Genomic DNA, 14,412 nt, shown 5'->3' with positions numbered 1-14,412 from the left:
GGATGTTTGAAGTAGAAAGTGTCCTAAGGCATTTGCAGGAGCGTTATTGAACAAATCATACAGTACAGAGGAGGCTCTTCGGCCCATCAGATCTGAACTGACAAAAACTACAATAAATCTACATGAGTCCCACTTCCCAGCACTAGGCCCATAGCCTTGATTGTTATGGCATTTTAAGTGCTCATCCAAGTACTTTCTAAAGGTTCTAGAGTTTGATATCAAGCTGTTACAATAATTTAGAAGAATGAGGGGTTATCTCATGGAAACATATAAAACCCTGATGGGACTGGACAAGCTGGATGTGGGAAGAATGTTCCTGAGGTTGGCCAAGTCCAGAACTAGGGGTCACAGTTTAAGAATAAGGGGTAGGCCATTCTGGAATGAGATGAAGAAGAGTTTCTTCACTCAGAGAATTGTGAACCTGTGGAATTCTCTCCAACAGGAAGCTGTTGGGGGTCAGTTCATTAGATATATTCAAGAGGCAACTGGATGTGGCCATAGCAGCCAAAGGGATCATGGGTAGGGGGAGAAAGCGGAAATGGAATACCGAGATTGCATGGTCAGCCATGATCATATTGAATGGTGGTGGCAGGCTCAAAGGGCCAAATGGCCTCCTCCTGCACCTATTTTCTATGTTGGGGGGACATTATTTTAATTTCCCAAAAACATTGGTGGGAATATAGATTTCAAACATTGTCCTGAAGAAGCATGGAGAATCACTGAGGTTTAGGGAGAGAATTGGCAGCATAAGGTATGGCTCCCAGTGGCAGAGTAATGAAAACTGAGGCTGTGCTAGAGGCCAGAGTTTAAGGAAGGTTGCAAAGTCTGGAGGAGGTTACAGAGATAGAGTCATAGAGGTATACAGCACTGAAACAGGCCCTTTGGCCCAATTTGTTCATGCCAAACAGGTTTCCTAAACTAGTCCCATTTGCCTGCATTTGGCTCATATTCCTCTGAACGTTTGCTACCCGTGTACCTGTCTAATGTCTTTTAAATGTTGTAACTGTACCTGCATCTACCACTTCCTCTGGCAGCTCATTCCACATACACCCACTATGTGTGTGAATAAGTTGCCCCTCAGGTCCCTTTTCAATCATTCCCCCCTCACCTTAAACATATGCCCTCTAGTTTTGGACCCCCCCCCCCCCCCCACTTTTGAGACAAAAAATTGGCTATTCACCTAATCTATGCCCCTCATGATTTTATAAACCTCTAAAAGGTCACCCCTCAGCCTTCTACATTCCAGGGAAAAAAGTCCCAGCCTCTCCTAATATCTCAAACCCTCCAGTCCTGGTAACATCCTGGTAAATCGTTTTTTGTACCCTCCGGTTTAATAACATCGTTCCCACAGCGGGGCAAACAGAATGGTTTGCAATACTCCAAATGTGGCCTCACCAAATGTACAGCTAGGAAAGGGTGGTGCCATAGAAGGAGTGATGAGAACTTTAAATTGGGGCATTGCTCAGGCAGGAAGCAACTAGATCAGTGAGCATGGGGGTGGCATTAACAGGACGTGGTGCAAATGAAGTGGTATTTAAAGAACACTAAACAGTTTACACCAGTGGTTCAACAGTTGTCAATGTGCAGACCACAATTCTTTCTGGTAAAATGTACAGACTACAGACATTTACTTTCCACCAGGCTTCCATGGAAATGTTAAGGGCGATGATGATGTTTCAGTATTGTTACTAAACTAGTAATCCCAAAGTCCAAATTAATACTGAGAGAACATGGGTTCAAATCTCACCATGGTAGCTGAAGGAATTTGAATTCAATTAGTAAAAATCTGGATCGCAAAACTAATTTTAATAAAGGTGTCCACATCAGCCGTTATTGATTGTTGTATAAATAAACTCATCTGGCTCACAAATGCCTTGTTGAGGATTGTTGGTGTTTGGAATTCCCTTCCACATCGGAGAATCATTCAAGAGACAAAAAAAAAAGCTGCAGATGATGGAATCCAAGGTAGACAGGCAGGAGGCTGGAAGAGCACAGCAAGCCAGGCAGCTTCAGGAGGTGGAGAAGTCAACGTTTTGGGTGTAACCCTTCCCCAGGAATCTTCTCTCAGGAAATATTGACTTCCCCACCTCCTGACGCTGCCTGGCTTGCTGAATCATTCAAGTCAAATTCTTAACAGAACCAGCAATTGCTGGAAAAACGCAGTGGGTCTGGCAGCATCTGTGGAGAGAAAGCAAAGTTGATGCTTCTTCAGAAGACAGTGTGCTAGGATTCAAAACATTAACTCTGTTTCTCTCTCCACAGATACTGCCAGACCTGCTGAGTTTCTCCAGCAGTTTCTGTTTTTGTTTCAGATTTCCAGCCACCGCAGTTTATTCCAGACAGATCCTTGAGGGCCAAGCGCTATAGGAACAAGTAAGAAAGTAAAGGTAAGTCCTCAACAGATCACGCCATGATCTCACTGACTGACAGAGCATGTTTGAGAGACCAGATAACCTGCTTCTGCTACCAGTTCTTATGTGGACTGTTTTAAAAGAGAAGAGAGAGGGATTTAGGAAGAGAATCCTAGAGCTTAGGCACCAGCTAGTTGAAAGCACAGTTTCAATGTTACAGCAAAGGACATTCGAAACATTCACAATGAGTTTGAATTGGAGCAGGGATCTCAGAGAGGGCTCAAGGAAGGTAGGCATATTGTTGGGGGTGTGGGGGATGCAAAACCATGGAGTGATTTGTAAATGAGAATCGTAGAGTAGAATTGAATCCCTACAGTGTGGAAGCAGGCCATTTGGCCCATTGAGTCCACACCAACACTTTGAAGAACATTCCACCCTACCCCTGCATTTCCCATGACGAATCCACTTAGCCGGCACATCCCTGGACACTACAGACAATTTAGCATGGCCAAGCCACCTAAATGGCACATCTTTAGATTCTGGGAGGAAACCGGAGCACCCAGAGGAAACCCATGCAGACACAGGGAGAATGTGCAAATTCCACACAGACTGTTACCCACGGATGGAGTGGAAGCCAGGTTCTTGGTGGTTTAAGGCAGCAGTGCTAACCACTGAGCAATGAATGAGAATGTTAGAGTTGAGACGTTGGCCCCAGAACTGTAGGTCAGCTCATTGTGGTGGGGGTAGTTGAACAAGGCTTGGGCACAGGCAGCACAGTTGTTAAGCAGCACTCTCCTCCCATGCAGGAAAAACATTGCTTTTGCCTTTGAATTGGTATTCTTGTGAGTTGAGCACGACATGAGAAGCTTCAATAAAATGTGTCTTTTTTTTGTCAGCAATGCTCAAATTCTGCACCACCAAGTTAGAGAAAGCACCCTAATGGCGACAACTACTACCGTGTCAGATTTTGGTGGGATGCCAAATATTTGCACAATTACTCATTAGGTTAATGGAGGGTTTAATATCTCATTGTTCGCAACTTGCTGGTGCAACATGATGCGAAGTGTTGCAACTCAAGTCTTGCCGCATGGAACATGTGTGAGCCTGAACTGGGTGTATCCAAGCAATGACATCTGTACAAACCATCCCTTTATACAGGTTTGCCAGTATTGAATTAACAACTGAATGAATACGTTTGCACTCAAAGAGAAACAGCCTGTCATAAAAAATATTGATACAGAACCATTATCCACAGGAAGAAGATCTTATTTCTCATGGTGCAAGATTTTGTTCAAACGATTTCAGTCGGAGACAGTATAACCAGGTTTTACACATGCCCCGGGGCAAACACTTGTTGCTGCTGGCCATTCATTTCAGACTGCACCAAGTCCACGCTTCTGGAACTGCTTTACTTTTACTATTTGCGCATGACTGCAAATTTTGAACAGTTTGCTTTTTTCATTTATAGCACATGGCTGTTGCTAGCTCAGCCAACGTCTTTTGCCCATCCCTAATTGCCCCAGAGAGCAGTTAAGGGTCAGCCACATTACTGTGGGTTCGCAGTCACATGGACAGCAGACCAGGTGACGATGGTAGATTTTTCTCCCCTTGAAGTATATTAGTGAACCAAGTGGGTTTTTACAACAATCAGCCGTGGTTATTATATCCAATTCAAGTGCTACTATGTGCCCAACATGGAATTCAAACCAACGTCCTTACAAAATAGCCTGGGATGCTGCATTACTAATCTATTGCCACTGCCACTACATCATCACCTCCCTCAATGGTCATGCACTGAGACTTGTGTTTAGTGTGGGAGCTGTGTGAACTTTGACCTACTACAGCTACAGGAGCATTGGATCAAGCGAGGCCTTGTGTCAGAATCAGACATTGCTGGAAAAACTCAGTATATCTGGCAGCGTTTGTGGAGAGAAAGTACAGGTAATGTCATCTCTGCTTTCTCTCTACAGATGCTGCCTGGCCTACTGAGTTTTACCAGCTATTTCTGAGTTTGGTTCTGACTTGCAGCATGCATAGATCTTGTCTTTTTTTTTGTTTAAGGCATTAACATTGAATACCCATAGAGCGTGTTCCTCATTAGTGTTCCTCATTCATTTTAACTTCAAAAATGTTTAATTGGCTGTAGTGCCCTTTGGGATATCCATGAAAGGCTCTATGTAAATGCAAACCTGTGTTATTGTAACGAAAGTTTGAGAATTTTGGATTTCATGCTCAAATTCCCATTTTATGTTCCACCACTAGAGTGCTTTCATTTCAGCAATCTCTCTGACTCTCTCAGGAATAAAACCCCTGTTTCTTGCTCAATCTATGTTGCCATTGATAAAGTTGGTGTTGGGCCTTCTTCCTGGATGTTTACATGGAGACAGTGACAATGTGGACTGAGTATAGGGTTTGACCTAGTGATGATGGAGACGGTGATAATGTGAACTGGGTATGGTGTTTCACCCAGTGATGATGGAGACGTTAATAATGTGCACTGGATATTGGATTTGACCCAGTGATGATGGAGACGGTGATAATGTGAACTGGGTATGGGGTTTGACCCAGTGATGGTGGAGACGGTGATAATGTGAACTGTGTATGGGGTTTGACCTAGTGATGATGGAGACAGTGACAATGTGGACTGGTTATGGGGTTTGACCCAGTGATGGTGGAGACGGCGACATGTGGACTGGGTGTGGGGTTTGACCCAGTGATGATGGAGACAGTAACAATGTAGACTAGGTATGGGGTTTCACCAAGTGATGGTGGAGACGGCGACATGTGAACTGGGTATGGGGTTTAACCCAGTGATGATGGAAACGGTGAAAATGTGGACTGGATATGGGGTTTGACCCAGTGATGATGGAGACAGTGACAATGTGGACTGGGTATGGGGTTTGACCCAGTGATGATGGAGACGGCGACATGTGGACTGGGTATGGGGTTTGACCCAGTGATGATGGAGGCAGTAACAATGTGGACTGGTATGGGGTTTGACCCAGTGATGATGGAGACGTTAATAATGTGCACTGGATATTGGGTTTGACGCAGTGATGATGGAGACAGTGATAATGTGAACTGGGTATGGGGTTTGACCCAGTGATGGTGGAGACGGTGATAATGTGAACTGTGTATGGGGTTTGATCCAGTGATGATGGAGACAGTGACAATGTGGACTGGTTATGGGGATTGACCCAGTGATGATGGAAACGGTGATAATGTGGACTGGGTATGGGGTTTGACCCAGTGATGATGGAGACAGTAACAATGTGGACTAGGTATGGGGTTTCACCCAGTGATGGTGGAGACGGCGACATGTGGACTGGGTATGGGGTTTGACCCAGTGATGATGGAGACGGTAACAATGTGGACTGGTATGGGGTTTGACCCAGTGATGATGGAGACGGTGACATGTGGACTGGGTATGGAGTTTGACCCAGTGATGATGGAGGCAGTAACAATGTGGACTGGGTATGGGGTTTGACCCAGTGATGATGGAGACAGTAACAATGTGGACTGAGTATGGGGTTTGATCCAGTGATGATGGAGACAGTAACAATGTGGACTGAGTATGGGGTTTGACCCAGTGATGATGGAGACGGTGACATGTGGACTGGGTATGGGGTTTGACCCAGTGATGATGGAGACACTAACAATGTGGACTGGTATGGAGTTTGACCCAGTGATAATGGAGACGGTGAAAATGTGGAGTGGGTATGGGGTTTGACACAGTCATGATGGAGATTGTGACAATGTGTACTGGGTATGGGGTTTGACCCAGTGATGATGGAGACGGTAACAATGTGGACTGGTATGGGGTTTGACCCAGTGATGATGGAGACGGTAACACGTGGACTGGGTATGGGGTTTGACCCAGTGATGATGGAGGCAGTAACAATGTGGACTGGGTATGGGGTTTGACCCAGTGATGATGGAGACGGTAACAATGTGGACTGAGTATGGGGTTTGACCCAGTGATGATGGAGACGGTGATAATGTGGACTGGTATGGGGTTTGACCCAGTGATGATGGAGACGGTGACGTGTGGACTGGGTATGGGGTTTGACCCAGTGATGATAGAGACAGTAACAATGTGGACTGGGTATGGGGTTTGACCCAGTGATGACGGAGACGGTAACAATGTGGACTGGGTATGGGGTTTGACCCAGTGATGATGGAGACAGTAACAATGTGGACTGGTATGGGGTTTGACCCAGTGATGACGGAGACGGCGACGTGTGGACTGGGTATGGGGTTTGACCCAGTGATGATGGAGACAGTAACAATGTGAACTGGGTATGGGGTTTGACCCAGTGATGATGGAGACAGTAACAATGTGGACTGGTATGGGGTTTGACCCAGTGATGATGGAGACAGTAACAATGTGGACTGGGTATAGGGTTTGACCCAGTGATAATGGAGACGGTGAAAATGTGGAGTGGGTATGGGGTTTGACACAGTGATGATGGAGACAGTAACAATGTGGACTGGGTATGGGGTTTGACCCAGTGATGATGGAGACACTAACAATGTGGACTGGTATGGAGTTTGACCCAGTGATAATGGAGACGGTGAAAATGTGGAGTGGGTATGGGGTTTGATACAGTCATGATGGAGATTGTGACAATGTGGACTGGGTATGGGGTTTGACCCAGTGATGATGGAGACACTAATAATGTGGACTGGTATGGAGTTTGACCCAGTCATGATGGAGATGGTGACAATGTGTACTGGGTTTGGCATTTGACCCAGTGATGGTGTAGACAGTGACAATATGGACTGGGGTATAGAGTTTGACGCAGTGATGATCATGGAATGGCATCCAAGTCATAGAGTTACAGAGTTGTACAGCACGGAAACAGACCCTTTGGTCCAACTCGTCCATGCCGATCAGATATCCTAATTAATCTCGTCCCATTTGTCAACATGTGTTCCATATCCTTCTAAACCCTTCCTATTCATATACCCATCCAGATGGCTTTTAAATGTTGTAATTGTACCAGCCTCCACTTCCTCTGTAAGTTCATTCCACACAGGCACCATCCTCTGTGTGAAAAAGTTACCCCTTAGGTCCCTTTTAAATCTTTCCCGTCTCGCCTTAAACCTATGCCCTCTAGTTTTGGACTCCCCTACCCTGGGGAAAAGGCCTTGACTATTCACCTATCCATGCCCCTCATGATCTTATAAACCTCTATAAACCCCTCAACCTCTGATGCTCCAGGGAAAAGAGCCACAGCCTATTCAGCCTCTCCTGACACTTCAAGCCTTCCAACCCTGGCAACATGGTGGCACGGTGGCTCAGTGGTTAGTACTGCTGCCTCACAGCGCCAGGAATCCAGGTTCAATTCCCACCTTGGACCACTGTCTGTGTGGAGTTTGCACGTTCACCCTGCGTGGGTTTCCTTCGGGTGCTCTGGTTTCCTCCCACAGTCCAAAAGATGTGCAAGATCAGGTGAATTGGCCATGTTAAATTGCCCATAGCATCAAGTACATCAGTCAGGGGTAAATGTAGGGGAATGGGTCTGGGTAGGTTACTCTTTAGAGGGTCGGTATGGACTGCTTGGGTCAAAGGGCCTGTATCCACACTGTAGGGATTCTAAATCTTTTCTGAGCCCTTTGCCCTATAGCGATGGGGACCAGAATTGAACACAGCATTCTAAAAGTGGTTTAACCAAAGTCCTGTACAGCCACAACATGATATCGCAACTCCTACACTCAAAGTCAGAAAGACCTGTGATTTAGAGGGAAACTGAGAGGTGACAGTATTCCCACACATCCACTGTCTTTGTAATTCTGGGTGATAGAGGTCTCCGATCTAGGAGCTACTGGTATGAAAACTTTGATGGTTTTCTGTATTGCATTGAGTAGATAGTCCACACAGTAGTGATGAAGCACTGCGCCAAATTTAAAACAAATCAACATGGTAAGGTTATTGGCCAAACATATCTTGTTATTTCATATCAATCGTCATTCGATTATTTTGAACTTATATCTCAGAGACTGGAGCAGTTCAAAAAGGAGTCTCCCAAATTTTTTGAGAATAATTGCTGCATACTTAGTACTGAAGTATGGAACAGTACTCAGGAGACAACTGACGGTGAGACACCAAGCCAAGGGGAGGTTTGAAGAGAAATCTGCCCCATGGGTTTCTGGAAATGCCCACTTAAACTCTGTCAATCTGCTTATTGGCATCTTTCAGTGGCCTTAATAATGAGACTATAGATCATCAGTCAGACCCATTGGCTGGATTAACTCAGCCTGGCACTAACACATCGGGTGACAGACTGCGGGACATGAATCTGTCTCGATGCCCAATATGTCACAGAATGAGCTGACACCTGCCAACCCTCTTCTTGTGTGTAAAATATAAAGCTTCTCATTAAATGAAGTTGCCGTCTCACATTGAGAGGACAGAGATCACACCGTGTTTCCCAGTGACATTGAACATCATCTAAAAGCTTCAAGACAGTAAAGGACAAAATACAAAACGATGTCCTAGCAAGTCAGTCAAAGAAAAATGAGCAAAGTCCCTGAAATACAAATGGAATCGTAGAAACATACAGTTCAGAATCAGATCATTCTGCCCATTGTGCCTGTTCTAGAAAGAACAATTGTTTTTAGTCCACCATTCCCATGTTTTGTATATAAGCCAATACACAATTTACTTGCCCTTGTATTTCTCATTGAATCAATTAATGATGCAGTGTCAAACATGGCCAACAGCTTCTAGAAAAGGTGATCAATTAGTCTGACAGCCCTGCTTTCTCTCCCTAGGCTTGTGAAATGTTCCTTTTCAGATATGCATCCAATCCCCTTTTGAAAGCTGTTGTTCTAAGTCATAGAGTCATAGAGATGTACAGCAAAGAAACAAACCCTTTGGCCCAACTTGTCTATTCCGATCAGATATCCCAACCCAATCTAGTCCCACCTGCCAGCACCTGGCCCATATCCCTCCAAACTCTTCCTATTCATATACCCATCCAGATGCCTTTTAAATGATGCAATTGTACCAGCATCCACCACTTTCTCTGTCAGCTCATTCCATACACGTACCACCCTCTGTGTGAAAAGGTTGCCCCTTAGGTCTCTTTTATATCTTTCCCCTCTCACCCTAAACCCATGTCCTCTAGTTCTGGACTCCCCCACTCCAGGGAAAAGACTTTGTCTCTTTATTCTGTCCATGCCCCTCATGATTTCATAAACGTCTATAAGGTCACCCCTCAGCCTCCGACGCTCCAGGGAAAACAGTCCTAACCTATTCAGCCTCTCCCTGTAGCTCAAGTCCTCCAACCCTGGCAACATCCTTGTAAATCTTTTCTGACCCCTTTCAAGTTTCACAACATCTTTCCGATAGGAAGGAGGCCAGAATTGCACGCAATATTCCAACAGTGGCCTAAACAATGTCCTGTACAGCCACAACATGACCTCCCAACTCCTGTACTCAATACTCTGACCAATAAAGGAAAGCATGTTGAATCGTAAATAAAAATCATAAAATTCCTACAGTGTGAAAGCTCTCCATTGCATCTGCACTGACCCTCCAAAGAGCATCTCACCCAGGTGCACCACATCCCTGTTACCCTGCACCTCCCATGGCTAACTTGCCTAGCCTGCACATCCTTGGACACAATGGGGCAATTTAGCAATGGCCAATCCACCAACTGTGCACATCTTTAGACTGTGGGGGAAACCGGAGCAAACCCACACAGACACAGAGACAATGTGCACAGATAGTCAATCACAGCTGGAATTGAACCCAGGTCCCTAAGCGCTGTGAGGCAGCAGTGCTAACCACTAAGCCACTGTGCTATCCAAAGTTGGAGTTGGCTGTTGATTAGTGTGTCACACTCTTGCCTTTGTGTCCAGGCATGAGCTTTCAAATCCAACTCTTGGGAATGTAAGTCTAGGGTAATGCTAAGAGGAAGTGTTGGAGGTGTCATCTTTTAGAGGAAATAATAAACCAAAGTCCTGTTGTGTGGATTTGAAAGCTCTCTTGATACTATTTTGTAGAGGAGAGGTATTATCCCCAGTACTCTGGTTGATATTTATCCCTAGATCAACATCACAAAAACATGATCTGACATCTTCAGACCTTGCTGTTTCTGGGAGCTTGCTATGTATACATTGGTTGCTGTGTTTCCTCCATTACAATAATGACTACATTTCAAAGGCACTTTTCTTTTCAATCTGCTTCTGCACTGCGTTCCAGGTACCAATTCTCCTCACTGTCCCACTTATTCTTTTGCCAGATATCTCCAGCCCACGTCCTCTGGTCACTGATCCTCCTGCCAGTGGATCACATTTCATCCGAATAGTCTGGGGATTTCTGTCGGCTCAGTTTCTGGAACTAAAAACTGATCTGAAAACAAAATCCAAACATCAAATTTTGAGCTAATTGCGATCCTGGCGTCCAGAAACTGACAATGGTCACCTATTGCTCAAGTCAGGCAAATTATTTCAATTGATGTTGCCTCAGGTCCATAGATGAGCTGGGGAGGTAGTGCAGTGGGTAGAGCAGCAGCTCCTGAAGCTACAGATTTGGGTTGCAATCCCGCTCCAGGACTTGCTGACCAAGGATGCCCCTCACTGCCGACTGGGTTGCACACATCTCTATGCATCAAACCAAAATACCTACGGTTTGTTATAATGTGGGAGAGGCTCCTGGCCAGTCAGAACCATGTGGTCACTGCACTGTTACTACCTCCTCACCTGAACAGCAGCAGTCTCAGCTCCTTGACACAGGCTACACTCTATGGCAGGTATCATCCTGACTACCAGAAGAAGGGAAAATGGCAGGTTTTGAGACCAGCGGAGATTCTTGGTCAGCTTTGTGATGGAACAAAGGTTGGAACCCCCCTCCCCCCTCCCCACATTATCCCAAGATATTTAAGCAGAATTCGGTCATTCAGCCCATTGGGTTTGCTCCGCTATTCAATCATGACTGATATGTTTCTCAATCACATTCTCCTGCCTTCTGCCCTTGAGGAACTAATCAAGAACCCATCTATCTCCCTTAAATGACTTGGCCTTCACTGCAATAGTTCCACAGAATCACCACTCTCTGTCTGAAGAAATTCCTCCTCATATCGGCTCTAAAGGGTCATTCTTTCACCCATCACTATCCAGAGCTACTGCATTATGCATGAAAACGGGCATGTTGCCAGAAGAACCCAGACTCCTTAACTGAACTTGAACACAGCACCATGGAGAGAAAACCCGTGGTGCTGACTGCCTGACCAATCGCTTAGCATCGGTGTGGCTCAATGGGTAGCAATCTTATCAAACGATTCGATCGTTATGGATTCAGCTCACACTTCAGGCTTTCAAACACATGGTCTAAGCTAGCACACCAGTTCTCGTAATGATGCTAATGGTCATGCGACAGTGCCAGATAGTCAAAGTTGTTACCTTTAGATGAAGGTGTTAAATTGTCAACTTGCTACCTCAAGTAACAGTGCCTACATTTCAAATGGCTTAATTGGCTGTAACTCACACTGAAACATCTGTGAGGTCAAAGAGGTACAATATGATGACACATTCTTTCTTTCACCAGCACAGTTTGGTTTGTGCTTATTGGAGCTCTGAACGCGAAGAGATGGTCTTATATTCTCATGGGGGCTTAATACGATGGGTACTGAGAGATTGTCCCTCCTGATGTGGGAGTACAGACCTACAGTCACCATTTCAGAATGACAGGTTTCCTTTTAAGATGGTGATGAGGAGGAATTTCTTCTTTCAGAGGGTCACTCACATTTGAAACTCTTTTCTCCAGACACCAGTGGAAGGTGGGATGTGGAATTTATTAAGGGCTGAGTTCATCAGAGGTTTCATTACCATACGAATCAAGGGGAGGACAGGCAGGAACATCAACCTAATGAAATATCAGATCCGCCATGAACTTTTTGCGTGTCAGAAAAGCTCGGAGGGCTGAATGGCCTGCTCTTCCATATAGTAGAGATTAACACTCTCCATCAATACACTGCAGCAGCAAGTAAAACTGAGCTATGCAATAGCCATGACTAATCTTTCCCACAGTCAGAAGTTCCAAGGCATTGATTCTTTAATATCTCCTAAAAGGCTTATTGCCAAACACTGAGGTAATGTTAACTCCTGCCTGACATGCTCATCAGTTATCCTGAGTGCTGTCTGAGTCACACACTAATTGTATTGATCTGAGTCGTTCTAAAGATCAGATGCCTATTAATAAAGGCATTTTTTAACGTTGCAGAATGGTGTGGCAGAGGGATAATGCAATGGTTCCATCCAGCCTAGATAAAGGTTAGGAATACCTTTTAAAATTAATACTTCTGCAATGGAACATGGAAATAAGAGGGACGTCGTCTAAGTTGGTTTCCCAATTTATTACAGTGTGGCTGATCTGTTCTGTTAACACCATCTACCTGCCTAAATGCTGTTGCTTTAATACATTTGTTCAACAAAAATCCATCAATCTCAGTTCTGAACTTTTCTGTTGGTGACCCCAAGCTAGCACCAATGGTTTGTTGATGGAGAAAGTTCTAGATTTAACAGCCCAATGTTTGAAGAAATGCTTCTCAACATCACCTATGAACAGCCTAGACCTAACGTTATAGTGTTGCCTTCTAGTGATCAATGGTATAATTGTTCTGCATTTGATTGTGTTAGTGAGTTTTGAGAAGATTTGTAGTTCAGGTTGAGGTTTTGGATGTAGGTTTGCTCGCTGAGCTGGGAGGTTCATTTTCGGATGTTTCGACACCATCATCAGAGACCCTCCGAATGAAGCACTGGTGGTATAGCCCACTTTCTATTTATATGTTTGAGTTTACTAGGGTTGGTGATGTCATTTCCTGTGGTGACACCATTTCCTATGGTGATGTAATTTCCTGTGCTTTTTCTCAAGGGGTGGTAAATGGGATCCAAGTCAATGTGATTGTTGATAGAGTCCTGGTTGGAATGTCATGCTTCTAGGAATTCTTATGCATGTATCTGTTTGGCTTGTCCTAGGATGGATGTGTTGTCCCAGTCAAAGTGGTGTCCTTCTTCATCCATATATAAGGATACTAGTAAGAGTGGGCCATGTCGTTTTGTGGCCAGTTGGTGTTCATGTGTCCTGGTGGCTAGTTTTCTGCCTGCTTGTCCAATATAGTGTTTGTTACAGTTCTTGCATGGTATTGTGTAAGTGACATCAGTTTTGCTTGTTGTCTGTGTCGGGTCTTTCAAGTTCATCAGCTGCTGTTTTAGTGGGTTTGTGGGCTACCATGATGCCAAGGGGTCTGAGTAGTCTAGCAGTCATTTCCAAGATGTCTTTGATGTAAGGGAGAGTGGCTAGGGTTTCTGGATGTGTTTTGTCTGCTTGGTTGGGTTTGTTGCTCAGAAATCAGCAGACTGTGTTCATTGGGTACCCGTTAATTTTTTTATGTCAGTTAGTTTGATTATGTTAGTCTGGTCATTGATCTATGCTCACTGTGCTTGTTTGATTACACCTGGGAGTTGACTCTGCGCAAACGAAATAGAAAAGTTGCCAATAGCTGAGCTGAATTAAGCACAGCTCAGTGGTTAGCACTGCTGCCTCACAGCACCAGGGACTCAGGTTCAATTTCAGGTGACTGACTGTGTGGAGTTTGCATGTTCTCCCCGTGTCTGCGTGGGTTTCCTCTGGGTGCTCTGGTTTCCTCCCACACTCCAAAGATGTGCAGGTCAGGTGGATTGGCAATGGTAAATTAAGCTGTAGTGTCTAGGACTGTGCAGGCTAGGTGGATTAGCTCTGGGAATTACAGGGATAGGGTAGGGGAGAGGGTCTGGGTGGGGTGCTCTCGGAGGATTGGTGTGGATTCGATGGGCTGAATGGTCTGCTTCCACACTATAAGGATTCTATGATTACCGGGATATCTTGTCAATAAACCTTAGAAACCAATATAATCACTGCATTACCCTGAGTCCAATCAAACATTAAAAAAATACAACAAACCAGCCAATACACAGCAATGTGCCAATGTTGTGAGATCTGCTATCAGTGGAAATAGCATCTCTCTCTGTTTTCACTCTATCAAATCCATTAATTATATGATAAACCTTAAGT

This window comes from Chiloscyllium plagiosum, chromosome 38 (assembly GCF_004010195.1).
Source record: "Chiloscyllium plagiosum isolate BGI_BamShark_2017 chromosome 38, ASM401019v2, whole genome shotgun sequence".
NCBI classification, from domain to species: Eukaryota; Metazoa; Chordata; class Chondrichthyes; order Orectolobiformes; family Hemiscylliidae; genus Chiloscyllium; species Chiloscyllium plagiosum.
The sequence above is the reverse complement of the archived record's forward strand: the minus strand, read 5'-3'. Positions refer to the sequence as shown.